Here is a 13,815-nt window from a genome sequence, read left to right on the forward strand (position 1 = left end):
ACGCTGACTGATTCGAAGAGGTGCCCAAGTAATTTTAATCGACAGTTTATCAAGAAACCCGGGAGTGATAGAGCGAAGAGAAGAACACTACGTCGCATTAGATTTCTTCCTGCCGAGGATGAACCGTCTCAATTTACAAAGGATGATGCTGCAAATGCCATAAGGAACGCAAAATGATCAAAAGCGTTGGACGCTGATGAAATCTCGGTGGCAATGCTGAAACAGCTGGATGATCCGGGCTTCGAGTATCTAACAAAAGTTCTCAACCTGTCGCTAGCCAAAGGATTTTTTATTATTTGATTTTCAAGGACATTTTTGATGTCCTTATTATCCTTGAATACTGTAATTAATAATTATTATATAAACTGAGCAGCATCGTGCTATGAGTACAAACATTTAAAATATTTTTTTTTGTTTTGAAAAATGGTGTCCTTTTATATTTGAAAGTCCTTTGAAAGGTCAACAGGATGAGAAAACGAAAAATCAAAAATGCCAATTTACTCCATTTTGCTTATTGTTTCAGACGTATATACTCCGGTTAATGCGTAATTTTGACAGTGTTATTTGTGTGAACACCTGTCGTTCAGGAACAAGAAGTCCAAGCCCTGAGAGTGAAACAAGCAGTTCCCCGATTTGGGGTTATATTTCCGCAACTGTTCAACTTGTACCTCTCCTGTATTCCACCCTTTTCAGGCGACGCTGAGATCATAACGTATGCGGATGATTGTACAATCTTGGTGTCAGGTACCTTTGCTGATGTAATATCTGAACTCCTATTTGGCTGATCTTACCAATTTTCCCACGCGCGGAATATGCAAAAATCCGCCACTAAATCTACGGCCGTGAGGTGAGCACAAAGTTGAATGTCATGATCTATGAAAATATTCTAAAGGTAAGGTCACGTTAGGCAAATATTTGCTCCAGCGACAGGCAGTGTGCGCTTACTGCGAACAAGTGAGCATAAATTTCAATGCATTATTTACGCTCACTTGCTCTCAGTAAGCGCACACTGCCTGTCGCTGGAGCAAATATTTATCTAATGTGACCTCACCTTAAGGGTCACATTCACTTCGTCCGTGCATGGCACAGCTATCTGCGACAAGCTTAGATGTAGGAAGTCCCTAGCCGGCACTATTTGGAGTGTAGATAAAGAAATCTTGTTGACAACACATAAGGCGATAGTTCGGTCTGTGGCGCCAGTGTGCTCTGTGAATATAGATGCAACGCGTTGCAAAAATATTCAAACATGCCAGAATGCCGCCCTGAGAACTGCAACAGGGTGCCTCCTCATGTCTTTAGTGAACCATCTACCCAAGAAAACAAAGAATATTCCAGTAGAACAAAACAATGGCATGTTTACAATGCACTACTTGCTAGTACTGCTTATTACTTATGTAACAGCCGCAAAAACCAGCCGAAATAATATAATCGTTCCACAAACATCCCAGAAGGGACAAGGGAGACGTCTCTCAAATCCATGAGTGCACCCCGATTCATATTACCTCGATGATATGGGACCTAAACCACCTACACTACACCTCTTTTAGAGAAGTTTTACATGGCTGAACTACTCAGGAAATATCGCTTAAATTACTGAGGGGTATTTTCCACCGTTGAAAGGTTGATGTTGATAATGGGAATCGAACCCATCACAGTGGCACCGAAATAAACTGTGAAATTGTCTTCGAATAGCTCTCAACATTCACCCAAGCCCAATTGCTGTATTCTCTCCACCATAGTATGGAGGCTATATTAGGTTTGTTTTTCTATTTGAAACATTTGCAAGTATATATAATCTTAATCAGGGTAAAATTCTGAGTCGATCTATGTTAGTCCGCCCGTCCAACCTTTCGCCTAGCATCCACAAAAATTGAGTTAGGACGCTGAAACTTTGGAAAGATGCGCATTTTGTTTGCAGGTAAGTCAAGTTCCTAGTTGAGCTATATCGGTCCACGTTTTGGTGTAGCCACAATATAACCGTACAGTCCTATATCAGGTATTTGAACGTTTTTGCTGTAATTTCTGACCGAATTAGGTATCATTTATCCATTAAGGGTTCCTAGCTGTCAGAAAAATTATCTGCCAAAAATTGTGGATATACGTATATCGGTACCACCCGATTTCGGGTATTTTGACGTTTTTCGCTACGTTTTCAACCGAATTAGATGTAATTTGTCATTTAGGGTTCCTACTGTTCAGGTATTTTAAGATGTTAACTATATTTTAGGTCTAAATTGGCTGTATTGTGGACATAGGTACACGTTTTGGAATAGCCCCACTAAACGGTACCGCCCGATTTAAGGTATGTGAATGTAATTTGGCATTTAGGGTTCAAAGTGTTTAAAAAAATTATCTACCAAATATGGCGGACTTAGGTACAATTTCAGATATAGAAACGTAAAACAGATGCCCCGATTTCAGATATTTTAAATTTTTTTAACGGATCGAATTAGGTATTTGGAGCAACCAGAGGTCAAAAATAGGGTGTCCAAAACCGAAACCGGTTAACGGGTTTTGAGTTAAAACCCGAAACCGGTTTTCGCCAAAAACGTCATTTTCGGCTAACCTAAAAACCCGGTTATTTGTGTCGGTTAACCGGTTTTAAAAAATAGTAATATTTTTGATATTAAATTAAAATTGTATTCTTGAAAGTAAACTAAACTTAACGAACACAAGGTACGGGCAAAGTTGTAAATGTCAGATACCTTTAAAGTTGAAAAATATTTTGTGTAAAATGTATAGTTGTGCCAATCTAGTTTAATTGAACGATCTATGAAAACACTGCGTATACGTAATATCCAAGGTAGTTGGAATGACGTTACTCATACGTTTTTGAATTAATACAGTAAACTAAGAACTTGTCGAATTTAAGGTTGTAAAAGATTACCATAACAAAATGCATGATTGATTCCGACACGATAATTTGAGGTCTCAAAGCATGAATGAAAGAATACAGACTTAACTTAATTAATTAACTTAATTCTTTTGGTACACAATCGTATATATGTAAGAGTTTTTACTATTATTAGAGCATAATTTCAGTCTTAATTTTGCTGTCCCCACTTCGTGGTTGAATGTCCAATAGCAGGGATGTTATTAGATAATTATATAATAACGAAGTCCTGAATTTTACTTTACCCCTTTCCGCACATTTTTAATCAAATATTTATCAATTATGAGCAATTTTGCACCTATTTCACAAAACAGGTTAACCGGTTTTGAAAATTATTGAAAACCGAAAACCGGTTTTTGAACAAGTTAAAAATTTCGGTTTACCGAAAATCAGCCTTTGTCTTCTAGCCATTTACATTCAATATGCCTGAAAAAAATTGGGAAAACTTAGCGCCTTTGCTCTGAATGTCTTCAATAATACAGGTCAATTTTGTTGCATCGCATTTAAGTACATCGTCAGTACAACTTAAATAAAAAAATGGAAAAGTGGGATGTACGCCAACCATCAATAGGCTTCTTTCTCTGTGAGACCTTCATCAACCCTCAAAATTTCGTGAGGATCCGTTCAAAATTCCGACCTGTAGTGTGATTGCACAAAAAATGGAAAATGGGATACATTACCGACTATTGTGATATCTCTGTTGTTTGACCACCTATGACAACCTACTTCACATCGTTGTAAAGGAGATATTTTCTACTTTCCTTGCCAGGTTTTGCTTTCGATATACATCTTACAGAAGAGAGATATTCGCCTTGAAATAAAACGTTGGCCTTTTCTCTAAATAAGTTTGTTTCAAATTCCGACCCCAGAATAATATCCGACCATTACCAAAATCAATAGGTTTTTTCCTCTGTGGGACCCCCATTAACACCCAAAATTTCGTAACGATCCAATCAATATTGCGACGTGTAGCGTAATTACAACAAATTAAAAAATGGGATGTATTACCGACTATTGCGATATCTCCGTTATTTGGCCACCTACGCCAACCTGCTTTACATCGTTGTAAAGATCGGATTTTCTACTTTCATAGTCAGACTTTGTTTTTGGAAGGTCCCCAATCAAAGCTGTGACATTCGTCATTATTAATAAAATTGCAAAAATGAAAAGTTGTGTTCTATTAGCGGCTATTGCGATATCTTCGTTGTTTGACCACCTACGACAACCTATGTTACATCGTTGCACATGTGATGTTTTCTACTTTCATTAGCAGGTTTTGCTTTTGATATACCCCTTATAGAAGCTGAGATATTAGCTTTGAAATAAAACGTTGACTCTTTCTCCAAATAAGTTTTTTGTCCATTCCGACCCCTGAATATTATCCGACCATTACCAAAATCAATATGTTTTTCCTCTGTGGGGCCCCCATTAACACCAAGAATTTCGTAACGATCCAATTAAAATTGAGAGGTGTAGCGCGATTATCCGTTATTTGGCCACCTACGGCAACCTACTTTGCATCATTGTAAATATGGGATTTTTTACTTTCATAGCCAGACTTTACTTTTGGTAGTCGCCAACCAAAGCTGTGATATTCGTCATTATAACTAAAATTGCAAAAATGAAAAGTTGGGTTTCATTTTCGGCTATTTCGATATCTTCGTTGTTTGACCACCAGCGACAACAGTTAGAAAGGTGATATTTTCTACTTTCATTGCCAGGTTTTGCTTTCGATATACATCTTACAGAAGAGAGATATTCGCTTTGAAATAAAACGTTGGCCTTTTCTCCAATAAGTTTTTTTTTTCAAATTCCGACCCCTGAATATTGTCCGACCATTACCAAAATCAATAGATTTTTTTCCACTGTGAGCCCCCATTAACACCCAAAATTTCGTGACGATCCAATGGTAAAATGGGATGTATTACCGAATATTGCGATATCTTCGTTATTTGGTCACCTATGCCAACCTACTTTGCATCGTTGTAAAGATGGACTTTGTTTTTGGAAAGTCGCCAACCAAAGCTGCGATATTCGTCATTATAACTAAAATCGCAAAAATGAAAAGTTGGGTTTAATTTGCGGCTATTGCGATATCTTCGTTTGACCACCTACGACAACCTACGTTACATCGTTAGAAAGATGATATTTTCTATGATATTTGGTATACCCTTTATGGAAGCTGAGATATTTGCTTTGGAAAAATACTTTGACTTTTTCTCCAAATAAGTTTTTTGCCCATTCCTACCCCTAAATATTATCCGACCATATTATCTCCACATAGTTAGTGTAGGGTATAAAAACTTTCATAAATAATGACCTTCGTCCTAATAAGACAACAATAAATAAAAAAAGAAAACAGTTTTGTTTGGAAAAAAATTTTCCACATAATACTTTCGTACATATGTACATACTTTCGTACATATCGTCGGTGTCATGCTTAAGTGTTCCATACGCCATTTGCCTGATTCGAGAAAAACTCAAGTTAATGTTTAAGGCCATACAGGATAAAAATGGTGCAATAATCCAATACTTTAAGAACTCAGTTCTACTTAACTAAACTCATAGAATATACCAGTAGTTTATTTTAGTCAGATATCTGTGATAGCCTAGAAGTTATGGCCAATTTTTATAATTGCAAAAAGTTGCTGAATTGTTCCATGGAATCTTTTTTTCATGTTTTTGGCAGTTTGTGTGACATGGAACACGTTTTGTCACATTTCAACCAAAACACTTTTTATTAATCGTGTTCCACCTCCCTTGTATGAAGTGCTACTGTGGAGTTTAAAAATCAGGACTTTAAATGAAACATTTATTTTTCTCATATAAATACAATAAGGACCATAATTAAAGGTTTCCTTAAGACTTATTTAAGGGATTGCCTCCACTTATCACTACTTTTTTGTGGTAAAAATTTCAATCGGACAAAACGGATTGATATTTTGCATTTCTAAGGTAACATAAAACATTTAAACGCGATTTTCTTATAATACCATTTTTGTAGTCAGTTAGCTTCAAGTCGAATGAACGTTTTTGCGTATATTTTTGTGGACTTACATCAAAATTTTGTCTTTAAACTAGGGATTTTTTGTTTAAATGATTGATAAATTTTTGTTTTCATGTAACAATACAATATTCAAAAATATTTGGATTTAGAAACTATTATTCTTCAGTTTTTAAACCAAGTCGTTTAAAACAATTTGTTCCATACGCCACACTATTCCGTTATTTGGGCAAAATGGGCAATTTTTTGTTCCAAACGCCATCATTTTTGGTGCGGAACAATTCGTTTTTGTCTCTTTTTGTTCCATACGCCAAACGACATGGATATGGAACTAAAATGTTCAAAGTTGTTTTGTTCCATACGCCAGGCTTTACGGATATGGAACAAAACGACAAGATTTTTTGGGTCACAAAGCGGATATGGAACAAAATGGCATCTGTATATCTCAGAAACTATAAGAGATAGAGAAAAACCGACCAAAAAATCTGAAAGAGCATGGTTCAAAACCTTGTACGGTACCTTTATCTCAAAATCTCAAAAATGCACCTATGAGAATTTTATTCCGTTTAAAATGCAGTGCGATGAGCATAAATCATTTAAATAATTTATGAATATTGGCAACTGTTGTGGGTATGTTTCGTTTTTTTTTTTTTTTGATTATTTTTATTACAAGAATAAAACATATCTTGTACATGATACGGCAGCAGCAACAACAACAACGTCATCTACTACAACAAATTTAGTTGCTTGTTATTGTAACATTTGAATTAATTGTTGTATGATTTGTTGTCTTCAATTGTTCTGCTGCTGCTGCTGCTCCCGCTGATGTTGCCACTGAAATAACTTCACTTCAACTCTGATCCACGATGGCAGAGCGGCGGACCAAAACCACGACACGACAACAAGCAACACAAGAGATGATGATGAAGATGCTGGTGTTGTTTGAATGATCGAGCCATCCACTAACCTCTGCCGCTTATTATTATATGTCAATGATGACTAATAACTTGCAATTTTTGTTGTTGTTGCTGTTGTTGTTACTACTCGTTGGTACATTGCTATTATTTTGAATCATGGCAACACCAAACGACACGGTCTATGTTAATTAAAAAAAAAACTCCAAGAAATGAAGAACTAAAACTTTGCCCAACATTTAGCCAGGGGGTTGGTTCTATGCAATAATTTTTGTGTTTTCAAATAAAAATATTTCATTCAAATACAATTTAAAATGGTATGTTATTGTTGCCACCTCAGGTTTTTGACAGCTTGACATTATCACAGCGGCACGAACAAAAGAGGAACGAAATCTGAGATATGAACAACAAAAAATAACGCATTAAATCAAAATTCCAATAAAGCCGTGTATAATGTGGTGGCGTTGTGTAAAAGTTCAAATAAGTCGATTAGAATACATCCTTCATTTAATGGCAGTTGCATAATAAGGATGTTGGAGGGAGAATAAAATGTCAAATAATTGAAAATATTTATATTTATGCATATAAACAAAGACTACTTGTTTGGAGACAGAATGTTTTTGTTTTGGATGCAATCTAGCATTTCTGGCGTATACATGGCAGTATGCGGTACAGGATAAAGCGGAGAAGCTCATATATACTCAAATCGATGGTCGTCCATCTGCTTCCAAGCGAGAGGAAGAAACTAAAGCACAACGCAATTGATTCTTCAACATCACTGCGGAAAGAGGAACGAATTTATGAAACATGTTTGTACAAACGAAGATCCTTCTGGTTACATGGACGAGTTCTCAAAAGAATTCCAGAAAATCTGAATTAGACCTCGTTCCAGAGTTTGGTTGCCCAGGATTCAATGCGACTGCCTAAAGCTGCTGAAAGGTCTGGAAAAGATGAATAAGGATGTTCTTTTGCGTAATAAAAAAATTAAATGAATGTTGTCCTTAGGAGCACGCCACGCCCCCACCTTCCAATATTTTGACCTATTTTTTACCCTCCACCATAAGATGGAGTTTGTCATTCCGTTTGTGACTACTCGAAATAATCATTGTAGACCTATATATATTCTTGATCAGCGTACAATTCTACATCGTCCGAACGGATTGAAGTTTGTGGATGAAATTTCGGTAAAATCTATTATATGTACGTAGGACTTTTCGTATTGAAAGCGGGCTATGTAGGTCTACGTTTTCTTTTAACCCCCATACAAAGAGGCGCGTGACCCGTCGTCGTTTTAAGGAATTTTTAAGATATTTGTCCCATTTTACCACCGAAATGGTTGTAATTTTTTGTGTCTCCAGAGGCTAAAAACCATTTCTACCAAAGTTTGTTTATATAGGTCCACATTTTTGTATAGCCCCCATATAACGACCCATATATAGTACGTGTCACTTAGAGATATTTTGAATGTACTAGTCCCATTTGAATACAGAATCGGTTGCAACTTTGTATTTTGTGTTTCCAGAGTCTACGAAACATTTCTACCATAAAATGTTTATATAGGTCCACGTTTTGATATAGCCCCCATAGGACGATAACTCCTGATTTTCGGTATTTTGAAGGTTTATTCTCATTATCACGCTAAAATGGCTGAAATTTGGTATACAGTCTTCGTTGGGGGTATAAAACTTCCCGCAGATATTCATATAACCCCCATAAAACGGTCCCTGCCGATTTTCGGTATATTGAAGGTTGTAGCCACATTAATCCACCGAATTGGGTTAAATTTGGTATTTGGTCTTTATTTGGTATAGGTCCAAGCCTTTATATAGCCCCTATACATCCTCCCGATTTTCTGCATTTTGAAGGTTGTGGTCTCAATATTCCTCAGAAATGGCTGATATTTGGCATTAAGTCTTCGTTGGGGATATAAAACTTTCCCCCAGAAACTTGTCGGTACAGTTCCACCCCTTAGTATATCCCCCATAGAACGGTAATTCCCTATTTTCGGTATTTTGAGGGTTATGGCCTCAATATTCCACCGAAATGGCTGAAATTTGGTATTTAGTCTTCATTTGGGGTATTAAACGCATATGATATGTGTCGGTATATGTCCACGTCTTCATATAGCCCCTATAGAACGGTACCTCCCGATTTTCGGTATTTTGAAGGTTGTGACCTCAATATCCCACCGAAATGACTGAAATTTGGTAGTTAGTCTTCGTTAAGGGTATACAACTTTCCACCTAAAATTTGTCGGTATAGGTCCACACCCTCATATAGCCCCCATAGGACGATATCTCAAATTTTCGGTAGTTTTTAAGGTTTTTGCTATATTCTCCTACCAAAATGGCTGAAATTTGATATTTTGTCCTCCTTTGGGATGCAAAGCTTTCTCCCAGAAATTGATCGGTATCGGTTTACATTTTGATGTACACCCCATGAAACTGTACATCCCAATTTTCGGTATTTTGAAGGGTTTAGCCTCATTATAACACCGAAATGGCTAAAATTTGGTACATAGTCTTCGTTGAGGGTATAAAACATTCCACTTGAAATTGGTCGGTATAGGTCAACGTCTTCATATAGCTTCCATAGAACGGTACCGCCCGATTTTCGGCATTTTGAAGGTTTTAGCGTCATTATTCCAACGAAGTGGCTAAAATTTGGTATTTAGTCTTTTTCTTGGCTACACAAATTTCTCTTAGAAATTTGTCGGTATAGGTCAACGTTTTGATAGAACGGTACCTCCCGATTATCGGTATTTTGAAGGTTGTAGCCTCATTATTTCACCGAAGTGGCTGAAGTTTGGTATTTAGTCTTATTGTGGGCTATAAAAATTTCCCTCAGAAATTCGTCGGTATACGTCCACTTTTTGATGTACTCCCCATAGAAAATATACCAAATTTTCGGTATATTGAAGGTTTTAGCCTCATTATAACACCGAAATGGCTGCAAGTCGGTACTTAGTCTTCGTTGAGGGTATAAAACTTTCCACCTGAAATTTGTCGGTATAGGTTCATGTCTTCATATAGTCCCTATAGAACGGTACATCGCTGAAATTGTCGGTATAGGTCCATGTCTACATATAGCCCCCGTAGAACGGTATATCTAGATTTTCGTTATGTTGAAAGTTGCTGCTCAATATCCCATCGAAATGACTGACATTTGGTAGTTAGTCTTCGTTCCCCACCGAAATAGCTGATATTAGTATTGTGCCGGTATAGGTCGACGTCCTCAAATAGGCGCCATAGGACCGTACCTCTCGATTTTCGGTATTTTGGAAGTTGTGGCCTCAATATACCACCGATATGACGGAAATTTAGTATTTAAACTGCCATGGGTGCATACAAAATTGCAGAAGAGAATTATCAGTATAAGCCATTTTCTTCGAATAACCCCCATAGAAGCGTACTTCCTGATTTTCGGTATTTTGAAGGTTGTGTCATCAATATCCCATCGAAACCGATGAAATTAAATATTTATTCTCCGTTGGTGGTATAAAACTTTCCACCTGAAATTTTCCGGTATTGTTCCATATTTTTATATAGCCCCCATAGAAAGGTCCCTCCCTATTTCCGGTATTTGAAAATTTTAGCCACATTATGCAACGGGAACAACTGAAATTTGGTATTTAGTCTTCGCTGGAGTTGCGAAACTTTCCTCCATTAATTTATCGGTACAGGTCAACGTTTTATACAGCCTCTATAGAGTTGTAAACTATCCAAATCCAGAATATCCATGTTTAGTTTAGTCGGTATTGCCCAATTTTATGTATTTAGCTCAATTCGGAAAATTGTAAATACTGCTCCATGTTTTGGAAAGAACAAAAATGTCGCCCCATATGAGTTGTTTTGAAGGGGGTATTATCAGTTGAGGTATACGTAATATTCCTGCAATAAAGGGAAGAGTTTACTTTCATAAACGAAATTAAACTAATTGTTCCTATTCAATACAGTTCGTGGTGGAGGGTATAAAAAGTTCGGCCCGACCGATCTTAACGCTTTCCTTACTTGTTTGGTTTCCTTAGGTTTTGGCCAGGAAAATCAATTTCTGAACCACTGTGCGACGCTCTTAGCATTGAAATCAAACACTGTCACATTAGAGCCAGTGAAAAATTGATTAGAGTATTTCTTACGTGGATCTCAGACCATGAATATTGGCAGGATCCTTCCCTAATGCAATTCCAAAGGCGTCAGTCGCAACACCAATGGTAATATATTTTTTTTTGGAACTCCTACCACCTTAATTTTTCCATTTGATCATAAAAATCTTATATATGAAATTTTATAGTGATCGGTTAGGATTTACCTCGTTCCAACCTCGCGATCTTTGTTTCCATAGTAATTCTTATGGGACCAAATGTGCATTTTCACGAAATATCTCTAAAGACCGCAATTATGGTCCAATCGATGAAAACATTTTGCCAGTTCATTGTTGTGACTAAAAAACGAATCCTACAAAAATTTATGAAAATCCTGCCAGATTTTTATATTGCTCCTATATGCAAATATGGTCAATTATAGGTCCCTAAAATAAAACTAATAAAAAAATTCAAGCCTATTTCCATTAATTGTTGTAGGATTAGCTTTTAGCCATAATAACACTGTGACACAAAAGTTGACAAAAAATTTTGCAGTTGTCCTAATGCATAAATTCGGTTTTGTGGGAGTTCATGGAAGACGAAAATACCTTTTGTTTCTTTGGATCACTTCGTTTTTAGATTCTATAACGGAAAATTTAGTGAAAAACGGGGTTTCTTGGATTTTCACTTTAAACGGGCATATCTTATTTTTTCTACAACGAATTTCTACAGCCTTTTTTCCATGAAAGGGCAGAATATTGTCTTTCGAACAATCGATTTTCAAAATCGGTTAACAAATGGCTAAGTTATAGTGATTTAAGTGTGATGACAAAGCATTAAAAAACAGCAAAATACTTTTCCTCGTGCTCTAGGCTGCGAAGAAGATACCAAACAGTATAATAAATTACTTTTAACACGAAGGAAATTTAGTTAGCTTTCCAAAATGCTAAATCGTTTGAAAAATGGATGAGTTATGGCATTTTTTGTGTTTTAACTTTTTGGTTTTTTGTATACTTTCCCTTAGGGGTAGTTTACACTATATGTAAATGTCATATGACATGAAATTTTCCATCGTTATATATTCGCTATTATGTGTAATATTGGAGATTTTCCTTACGCCATTTACTCTGTGCGTCCACACCAGCAAAAATGTAAAAAAACTACGTCTCCACATTGCCTCCGTGTGTAAATATGGAATGTTTTTATTTCGTGTCATATGACATTGATAGATAGTGTAAACTACCTCTTACAATAGATTGGTACCTTGTACGTAATTATTAAGTAGAAAAATTCAAGTTACAATCATACGCACCATGGTACCAATCTTTTATAAGGGAAAGTATACAAAAAGTTAAAACACAAAAAATGCCATAATTTATTTATTTATACCCTCAGCATTTATGCTAACGAGGGTATATCAGGAATATTGTCAATTATTTCATATTCCATTTCAGAAAAAAAGGATAATTTTTTTTTCGCGCTACATCAACGGGTTTTGATATGTAGTTTAAGAAAAAGATTCCCAGTAAGAATCTGGTCGCGAGCCAATTTTTGGTTGTTGCGGACAAAAGTTATGGCGCTTTTATTTCGCTGTTTAAGAAAGAAAATATTATAAAAACGCTAATTATTTTAATGAGCACAATTGTTACAAAAAAGTCCTCTCGAAGTGACTTCAGCGAGTAGATTGCATAATACCTGCAAAATGTTACACATAATTCGCGGAATGTACATAAAATTGATAAATTATTGAATATAAGTCTACTTTTTTCAAAATTAAGGCCATATAATTACATAAAAAATTGTTGTGGATCCAAACTTCACGGCGAATTAAATGAGACTGCAATCATACAGATTGGTTTTATAGTTTGGATGTTACAGCCAAAATAAGCACATATTTTGGTCAAAAAATAATTTTTTGTTTGAAAAAATATTTTTTTCACATGCATTATGTAGTAGAAAATGTTGTAAAAATTTATAGGAATACTTCCTTCATTTTGCTTAAATCTCCCAACAAAATAGACGGATTTTGCTTTATTGACATTCATATTAAAGCTTTCCCATTAGGGAAGCTAATTGGGTTGATGAGGATATATCTCAAAGCTTTTGAAATGGAAATAGAGGTCAGATAACCCATTTTTATTTATATGCATTTTAAAATACGTGTAAATCGCGTAATTATCAAAATCATTTTGTCCGCATGTGATTTTCATGTACAGCAAGACCATATGAGTTAATTTGTACATATTTTTCGAAATTTAATTTGGAGGATAAGATGTAGTATCAGCTGCATCTTAGCATTAAAATACCTATAAAATATCGTTAATTTGCGCAAAATGCGTACAATTTTTGTCCGCATCCGATTTCAATGTCCACCATGAAAATCTACATCGATATATATCTATTTCAAGGCGATCAATTAAGAACCGTGGATGTAGCATCACACACTATTTTTTGGGATAAAATGAATGTAGCTCCCTTATCAGTGAAGTTTTCAAATCTCTGTTTCCGCTAAAACGAAGATGCTGCACAAGTTTTTTCTTTGCAGTGGAAACGATCCGCAGAAAACGCGATAAAATACGCGATATTTCCAAAAACAATTTTAGGTGATTTTTCTACTTTGGACTTTCTTGTAACTCGCGTTTTAGTGGATGGATTTTCACGGGAAATGATTTATTAGATCCGGAACGTAAAAAACTAAAATGTGCAATCAAGTACGTGGAAATCGAATGACAATTGTAAAAATTAGACCCGAATAATAAGCTTTTTACAAAAATGTTCGCACAAAATTTCCGCATTTGGATGTAGATTTCTAAGAAGCGGTGCAGACTACATTCACATTAGTCGTATCAAACAACTTAGTATCGCAAGTACTACAATCCTATATATGATTTTTTGAAAAACCAGTTTGCGGAATGAAATTAGA

This window comes from Musca autumnalis, unplaced genomic scaffold (genome assembly GCF_047663935.1).
Source record: "Musca autumnalis isolate F117 unplaced genomic scaffold, ASM4766393v1 scaffold_5, whole genome shotgun sequence".
NCBI lineage: Eukaryota > Metazoa > Arthropoda > Insecta > Diptera > Muscidae > Musca > Musca autumnalis.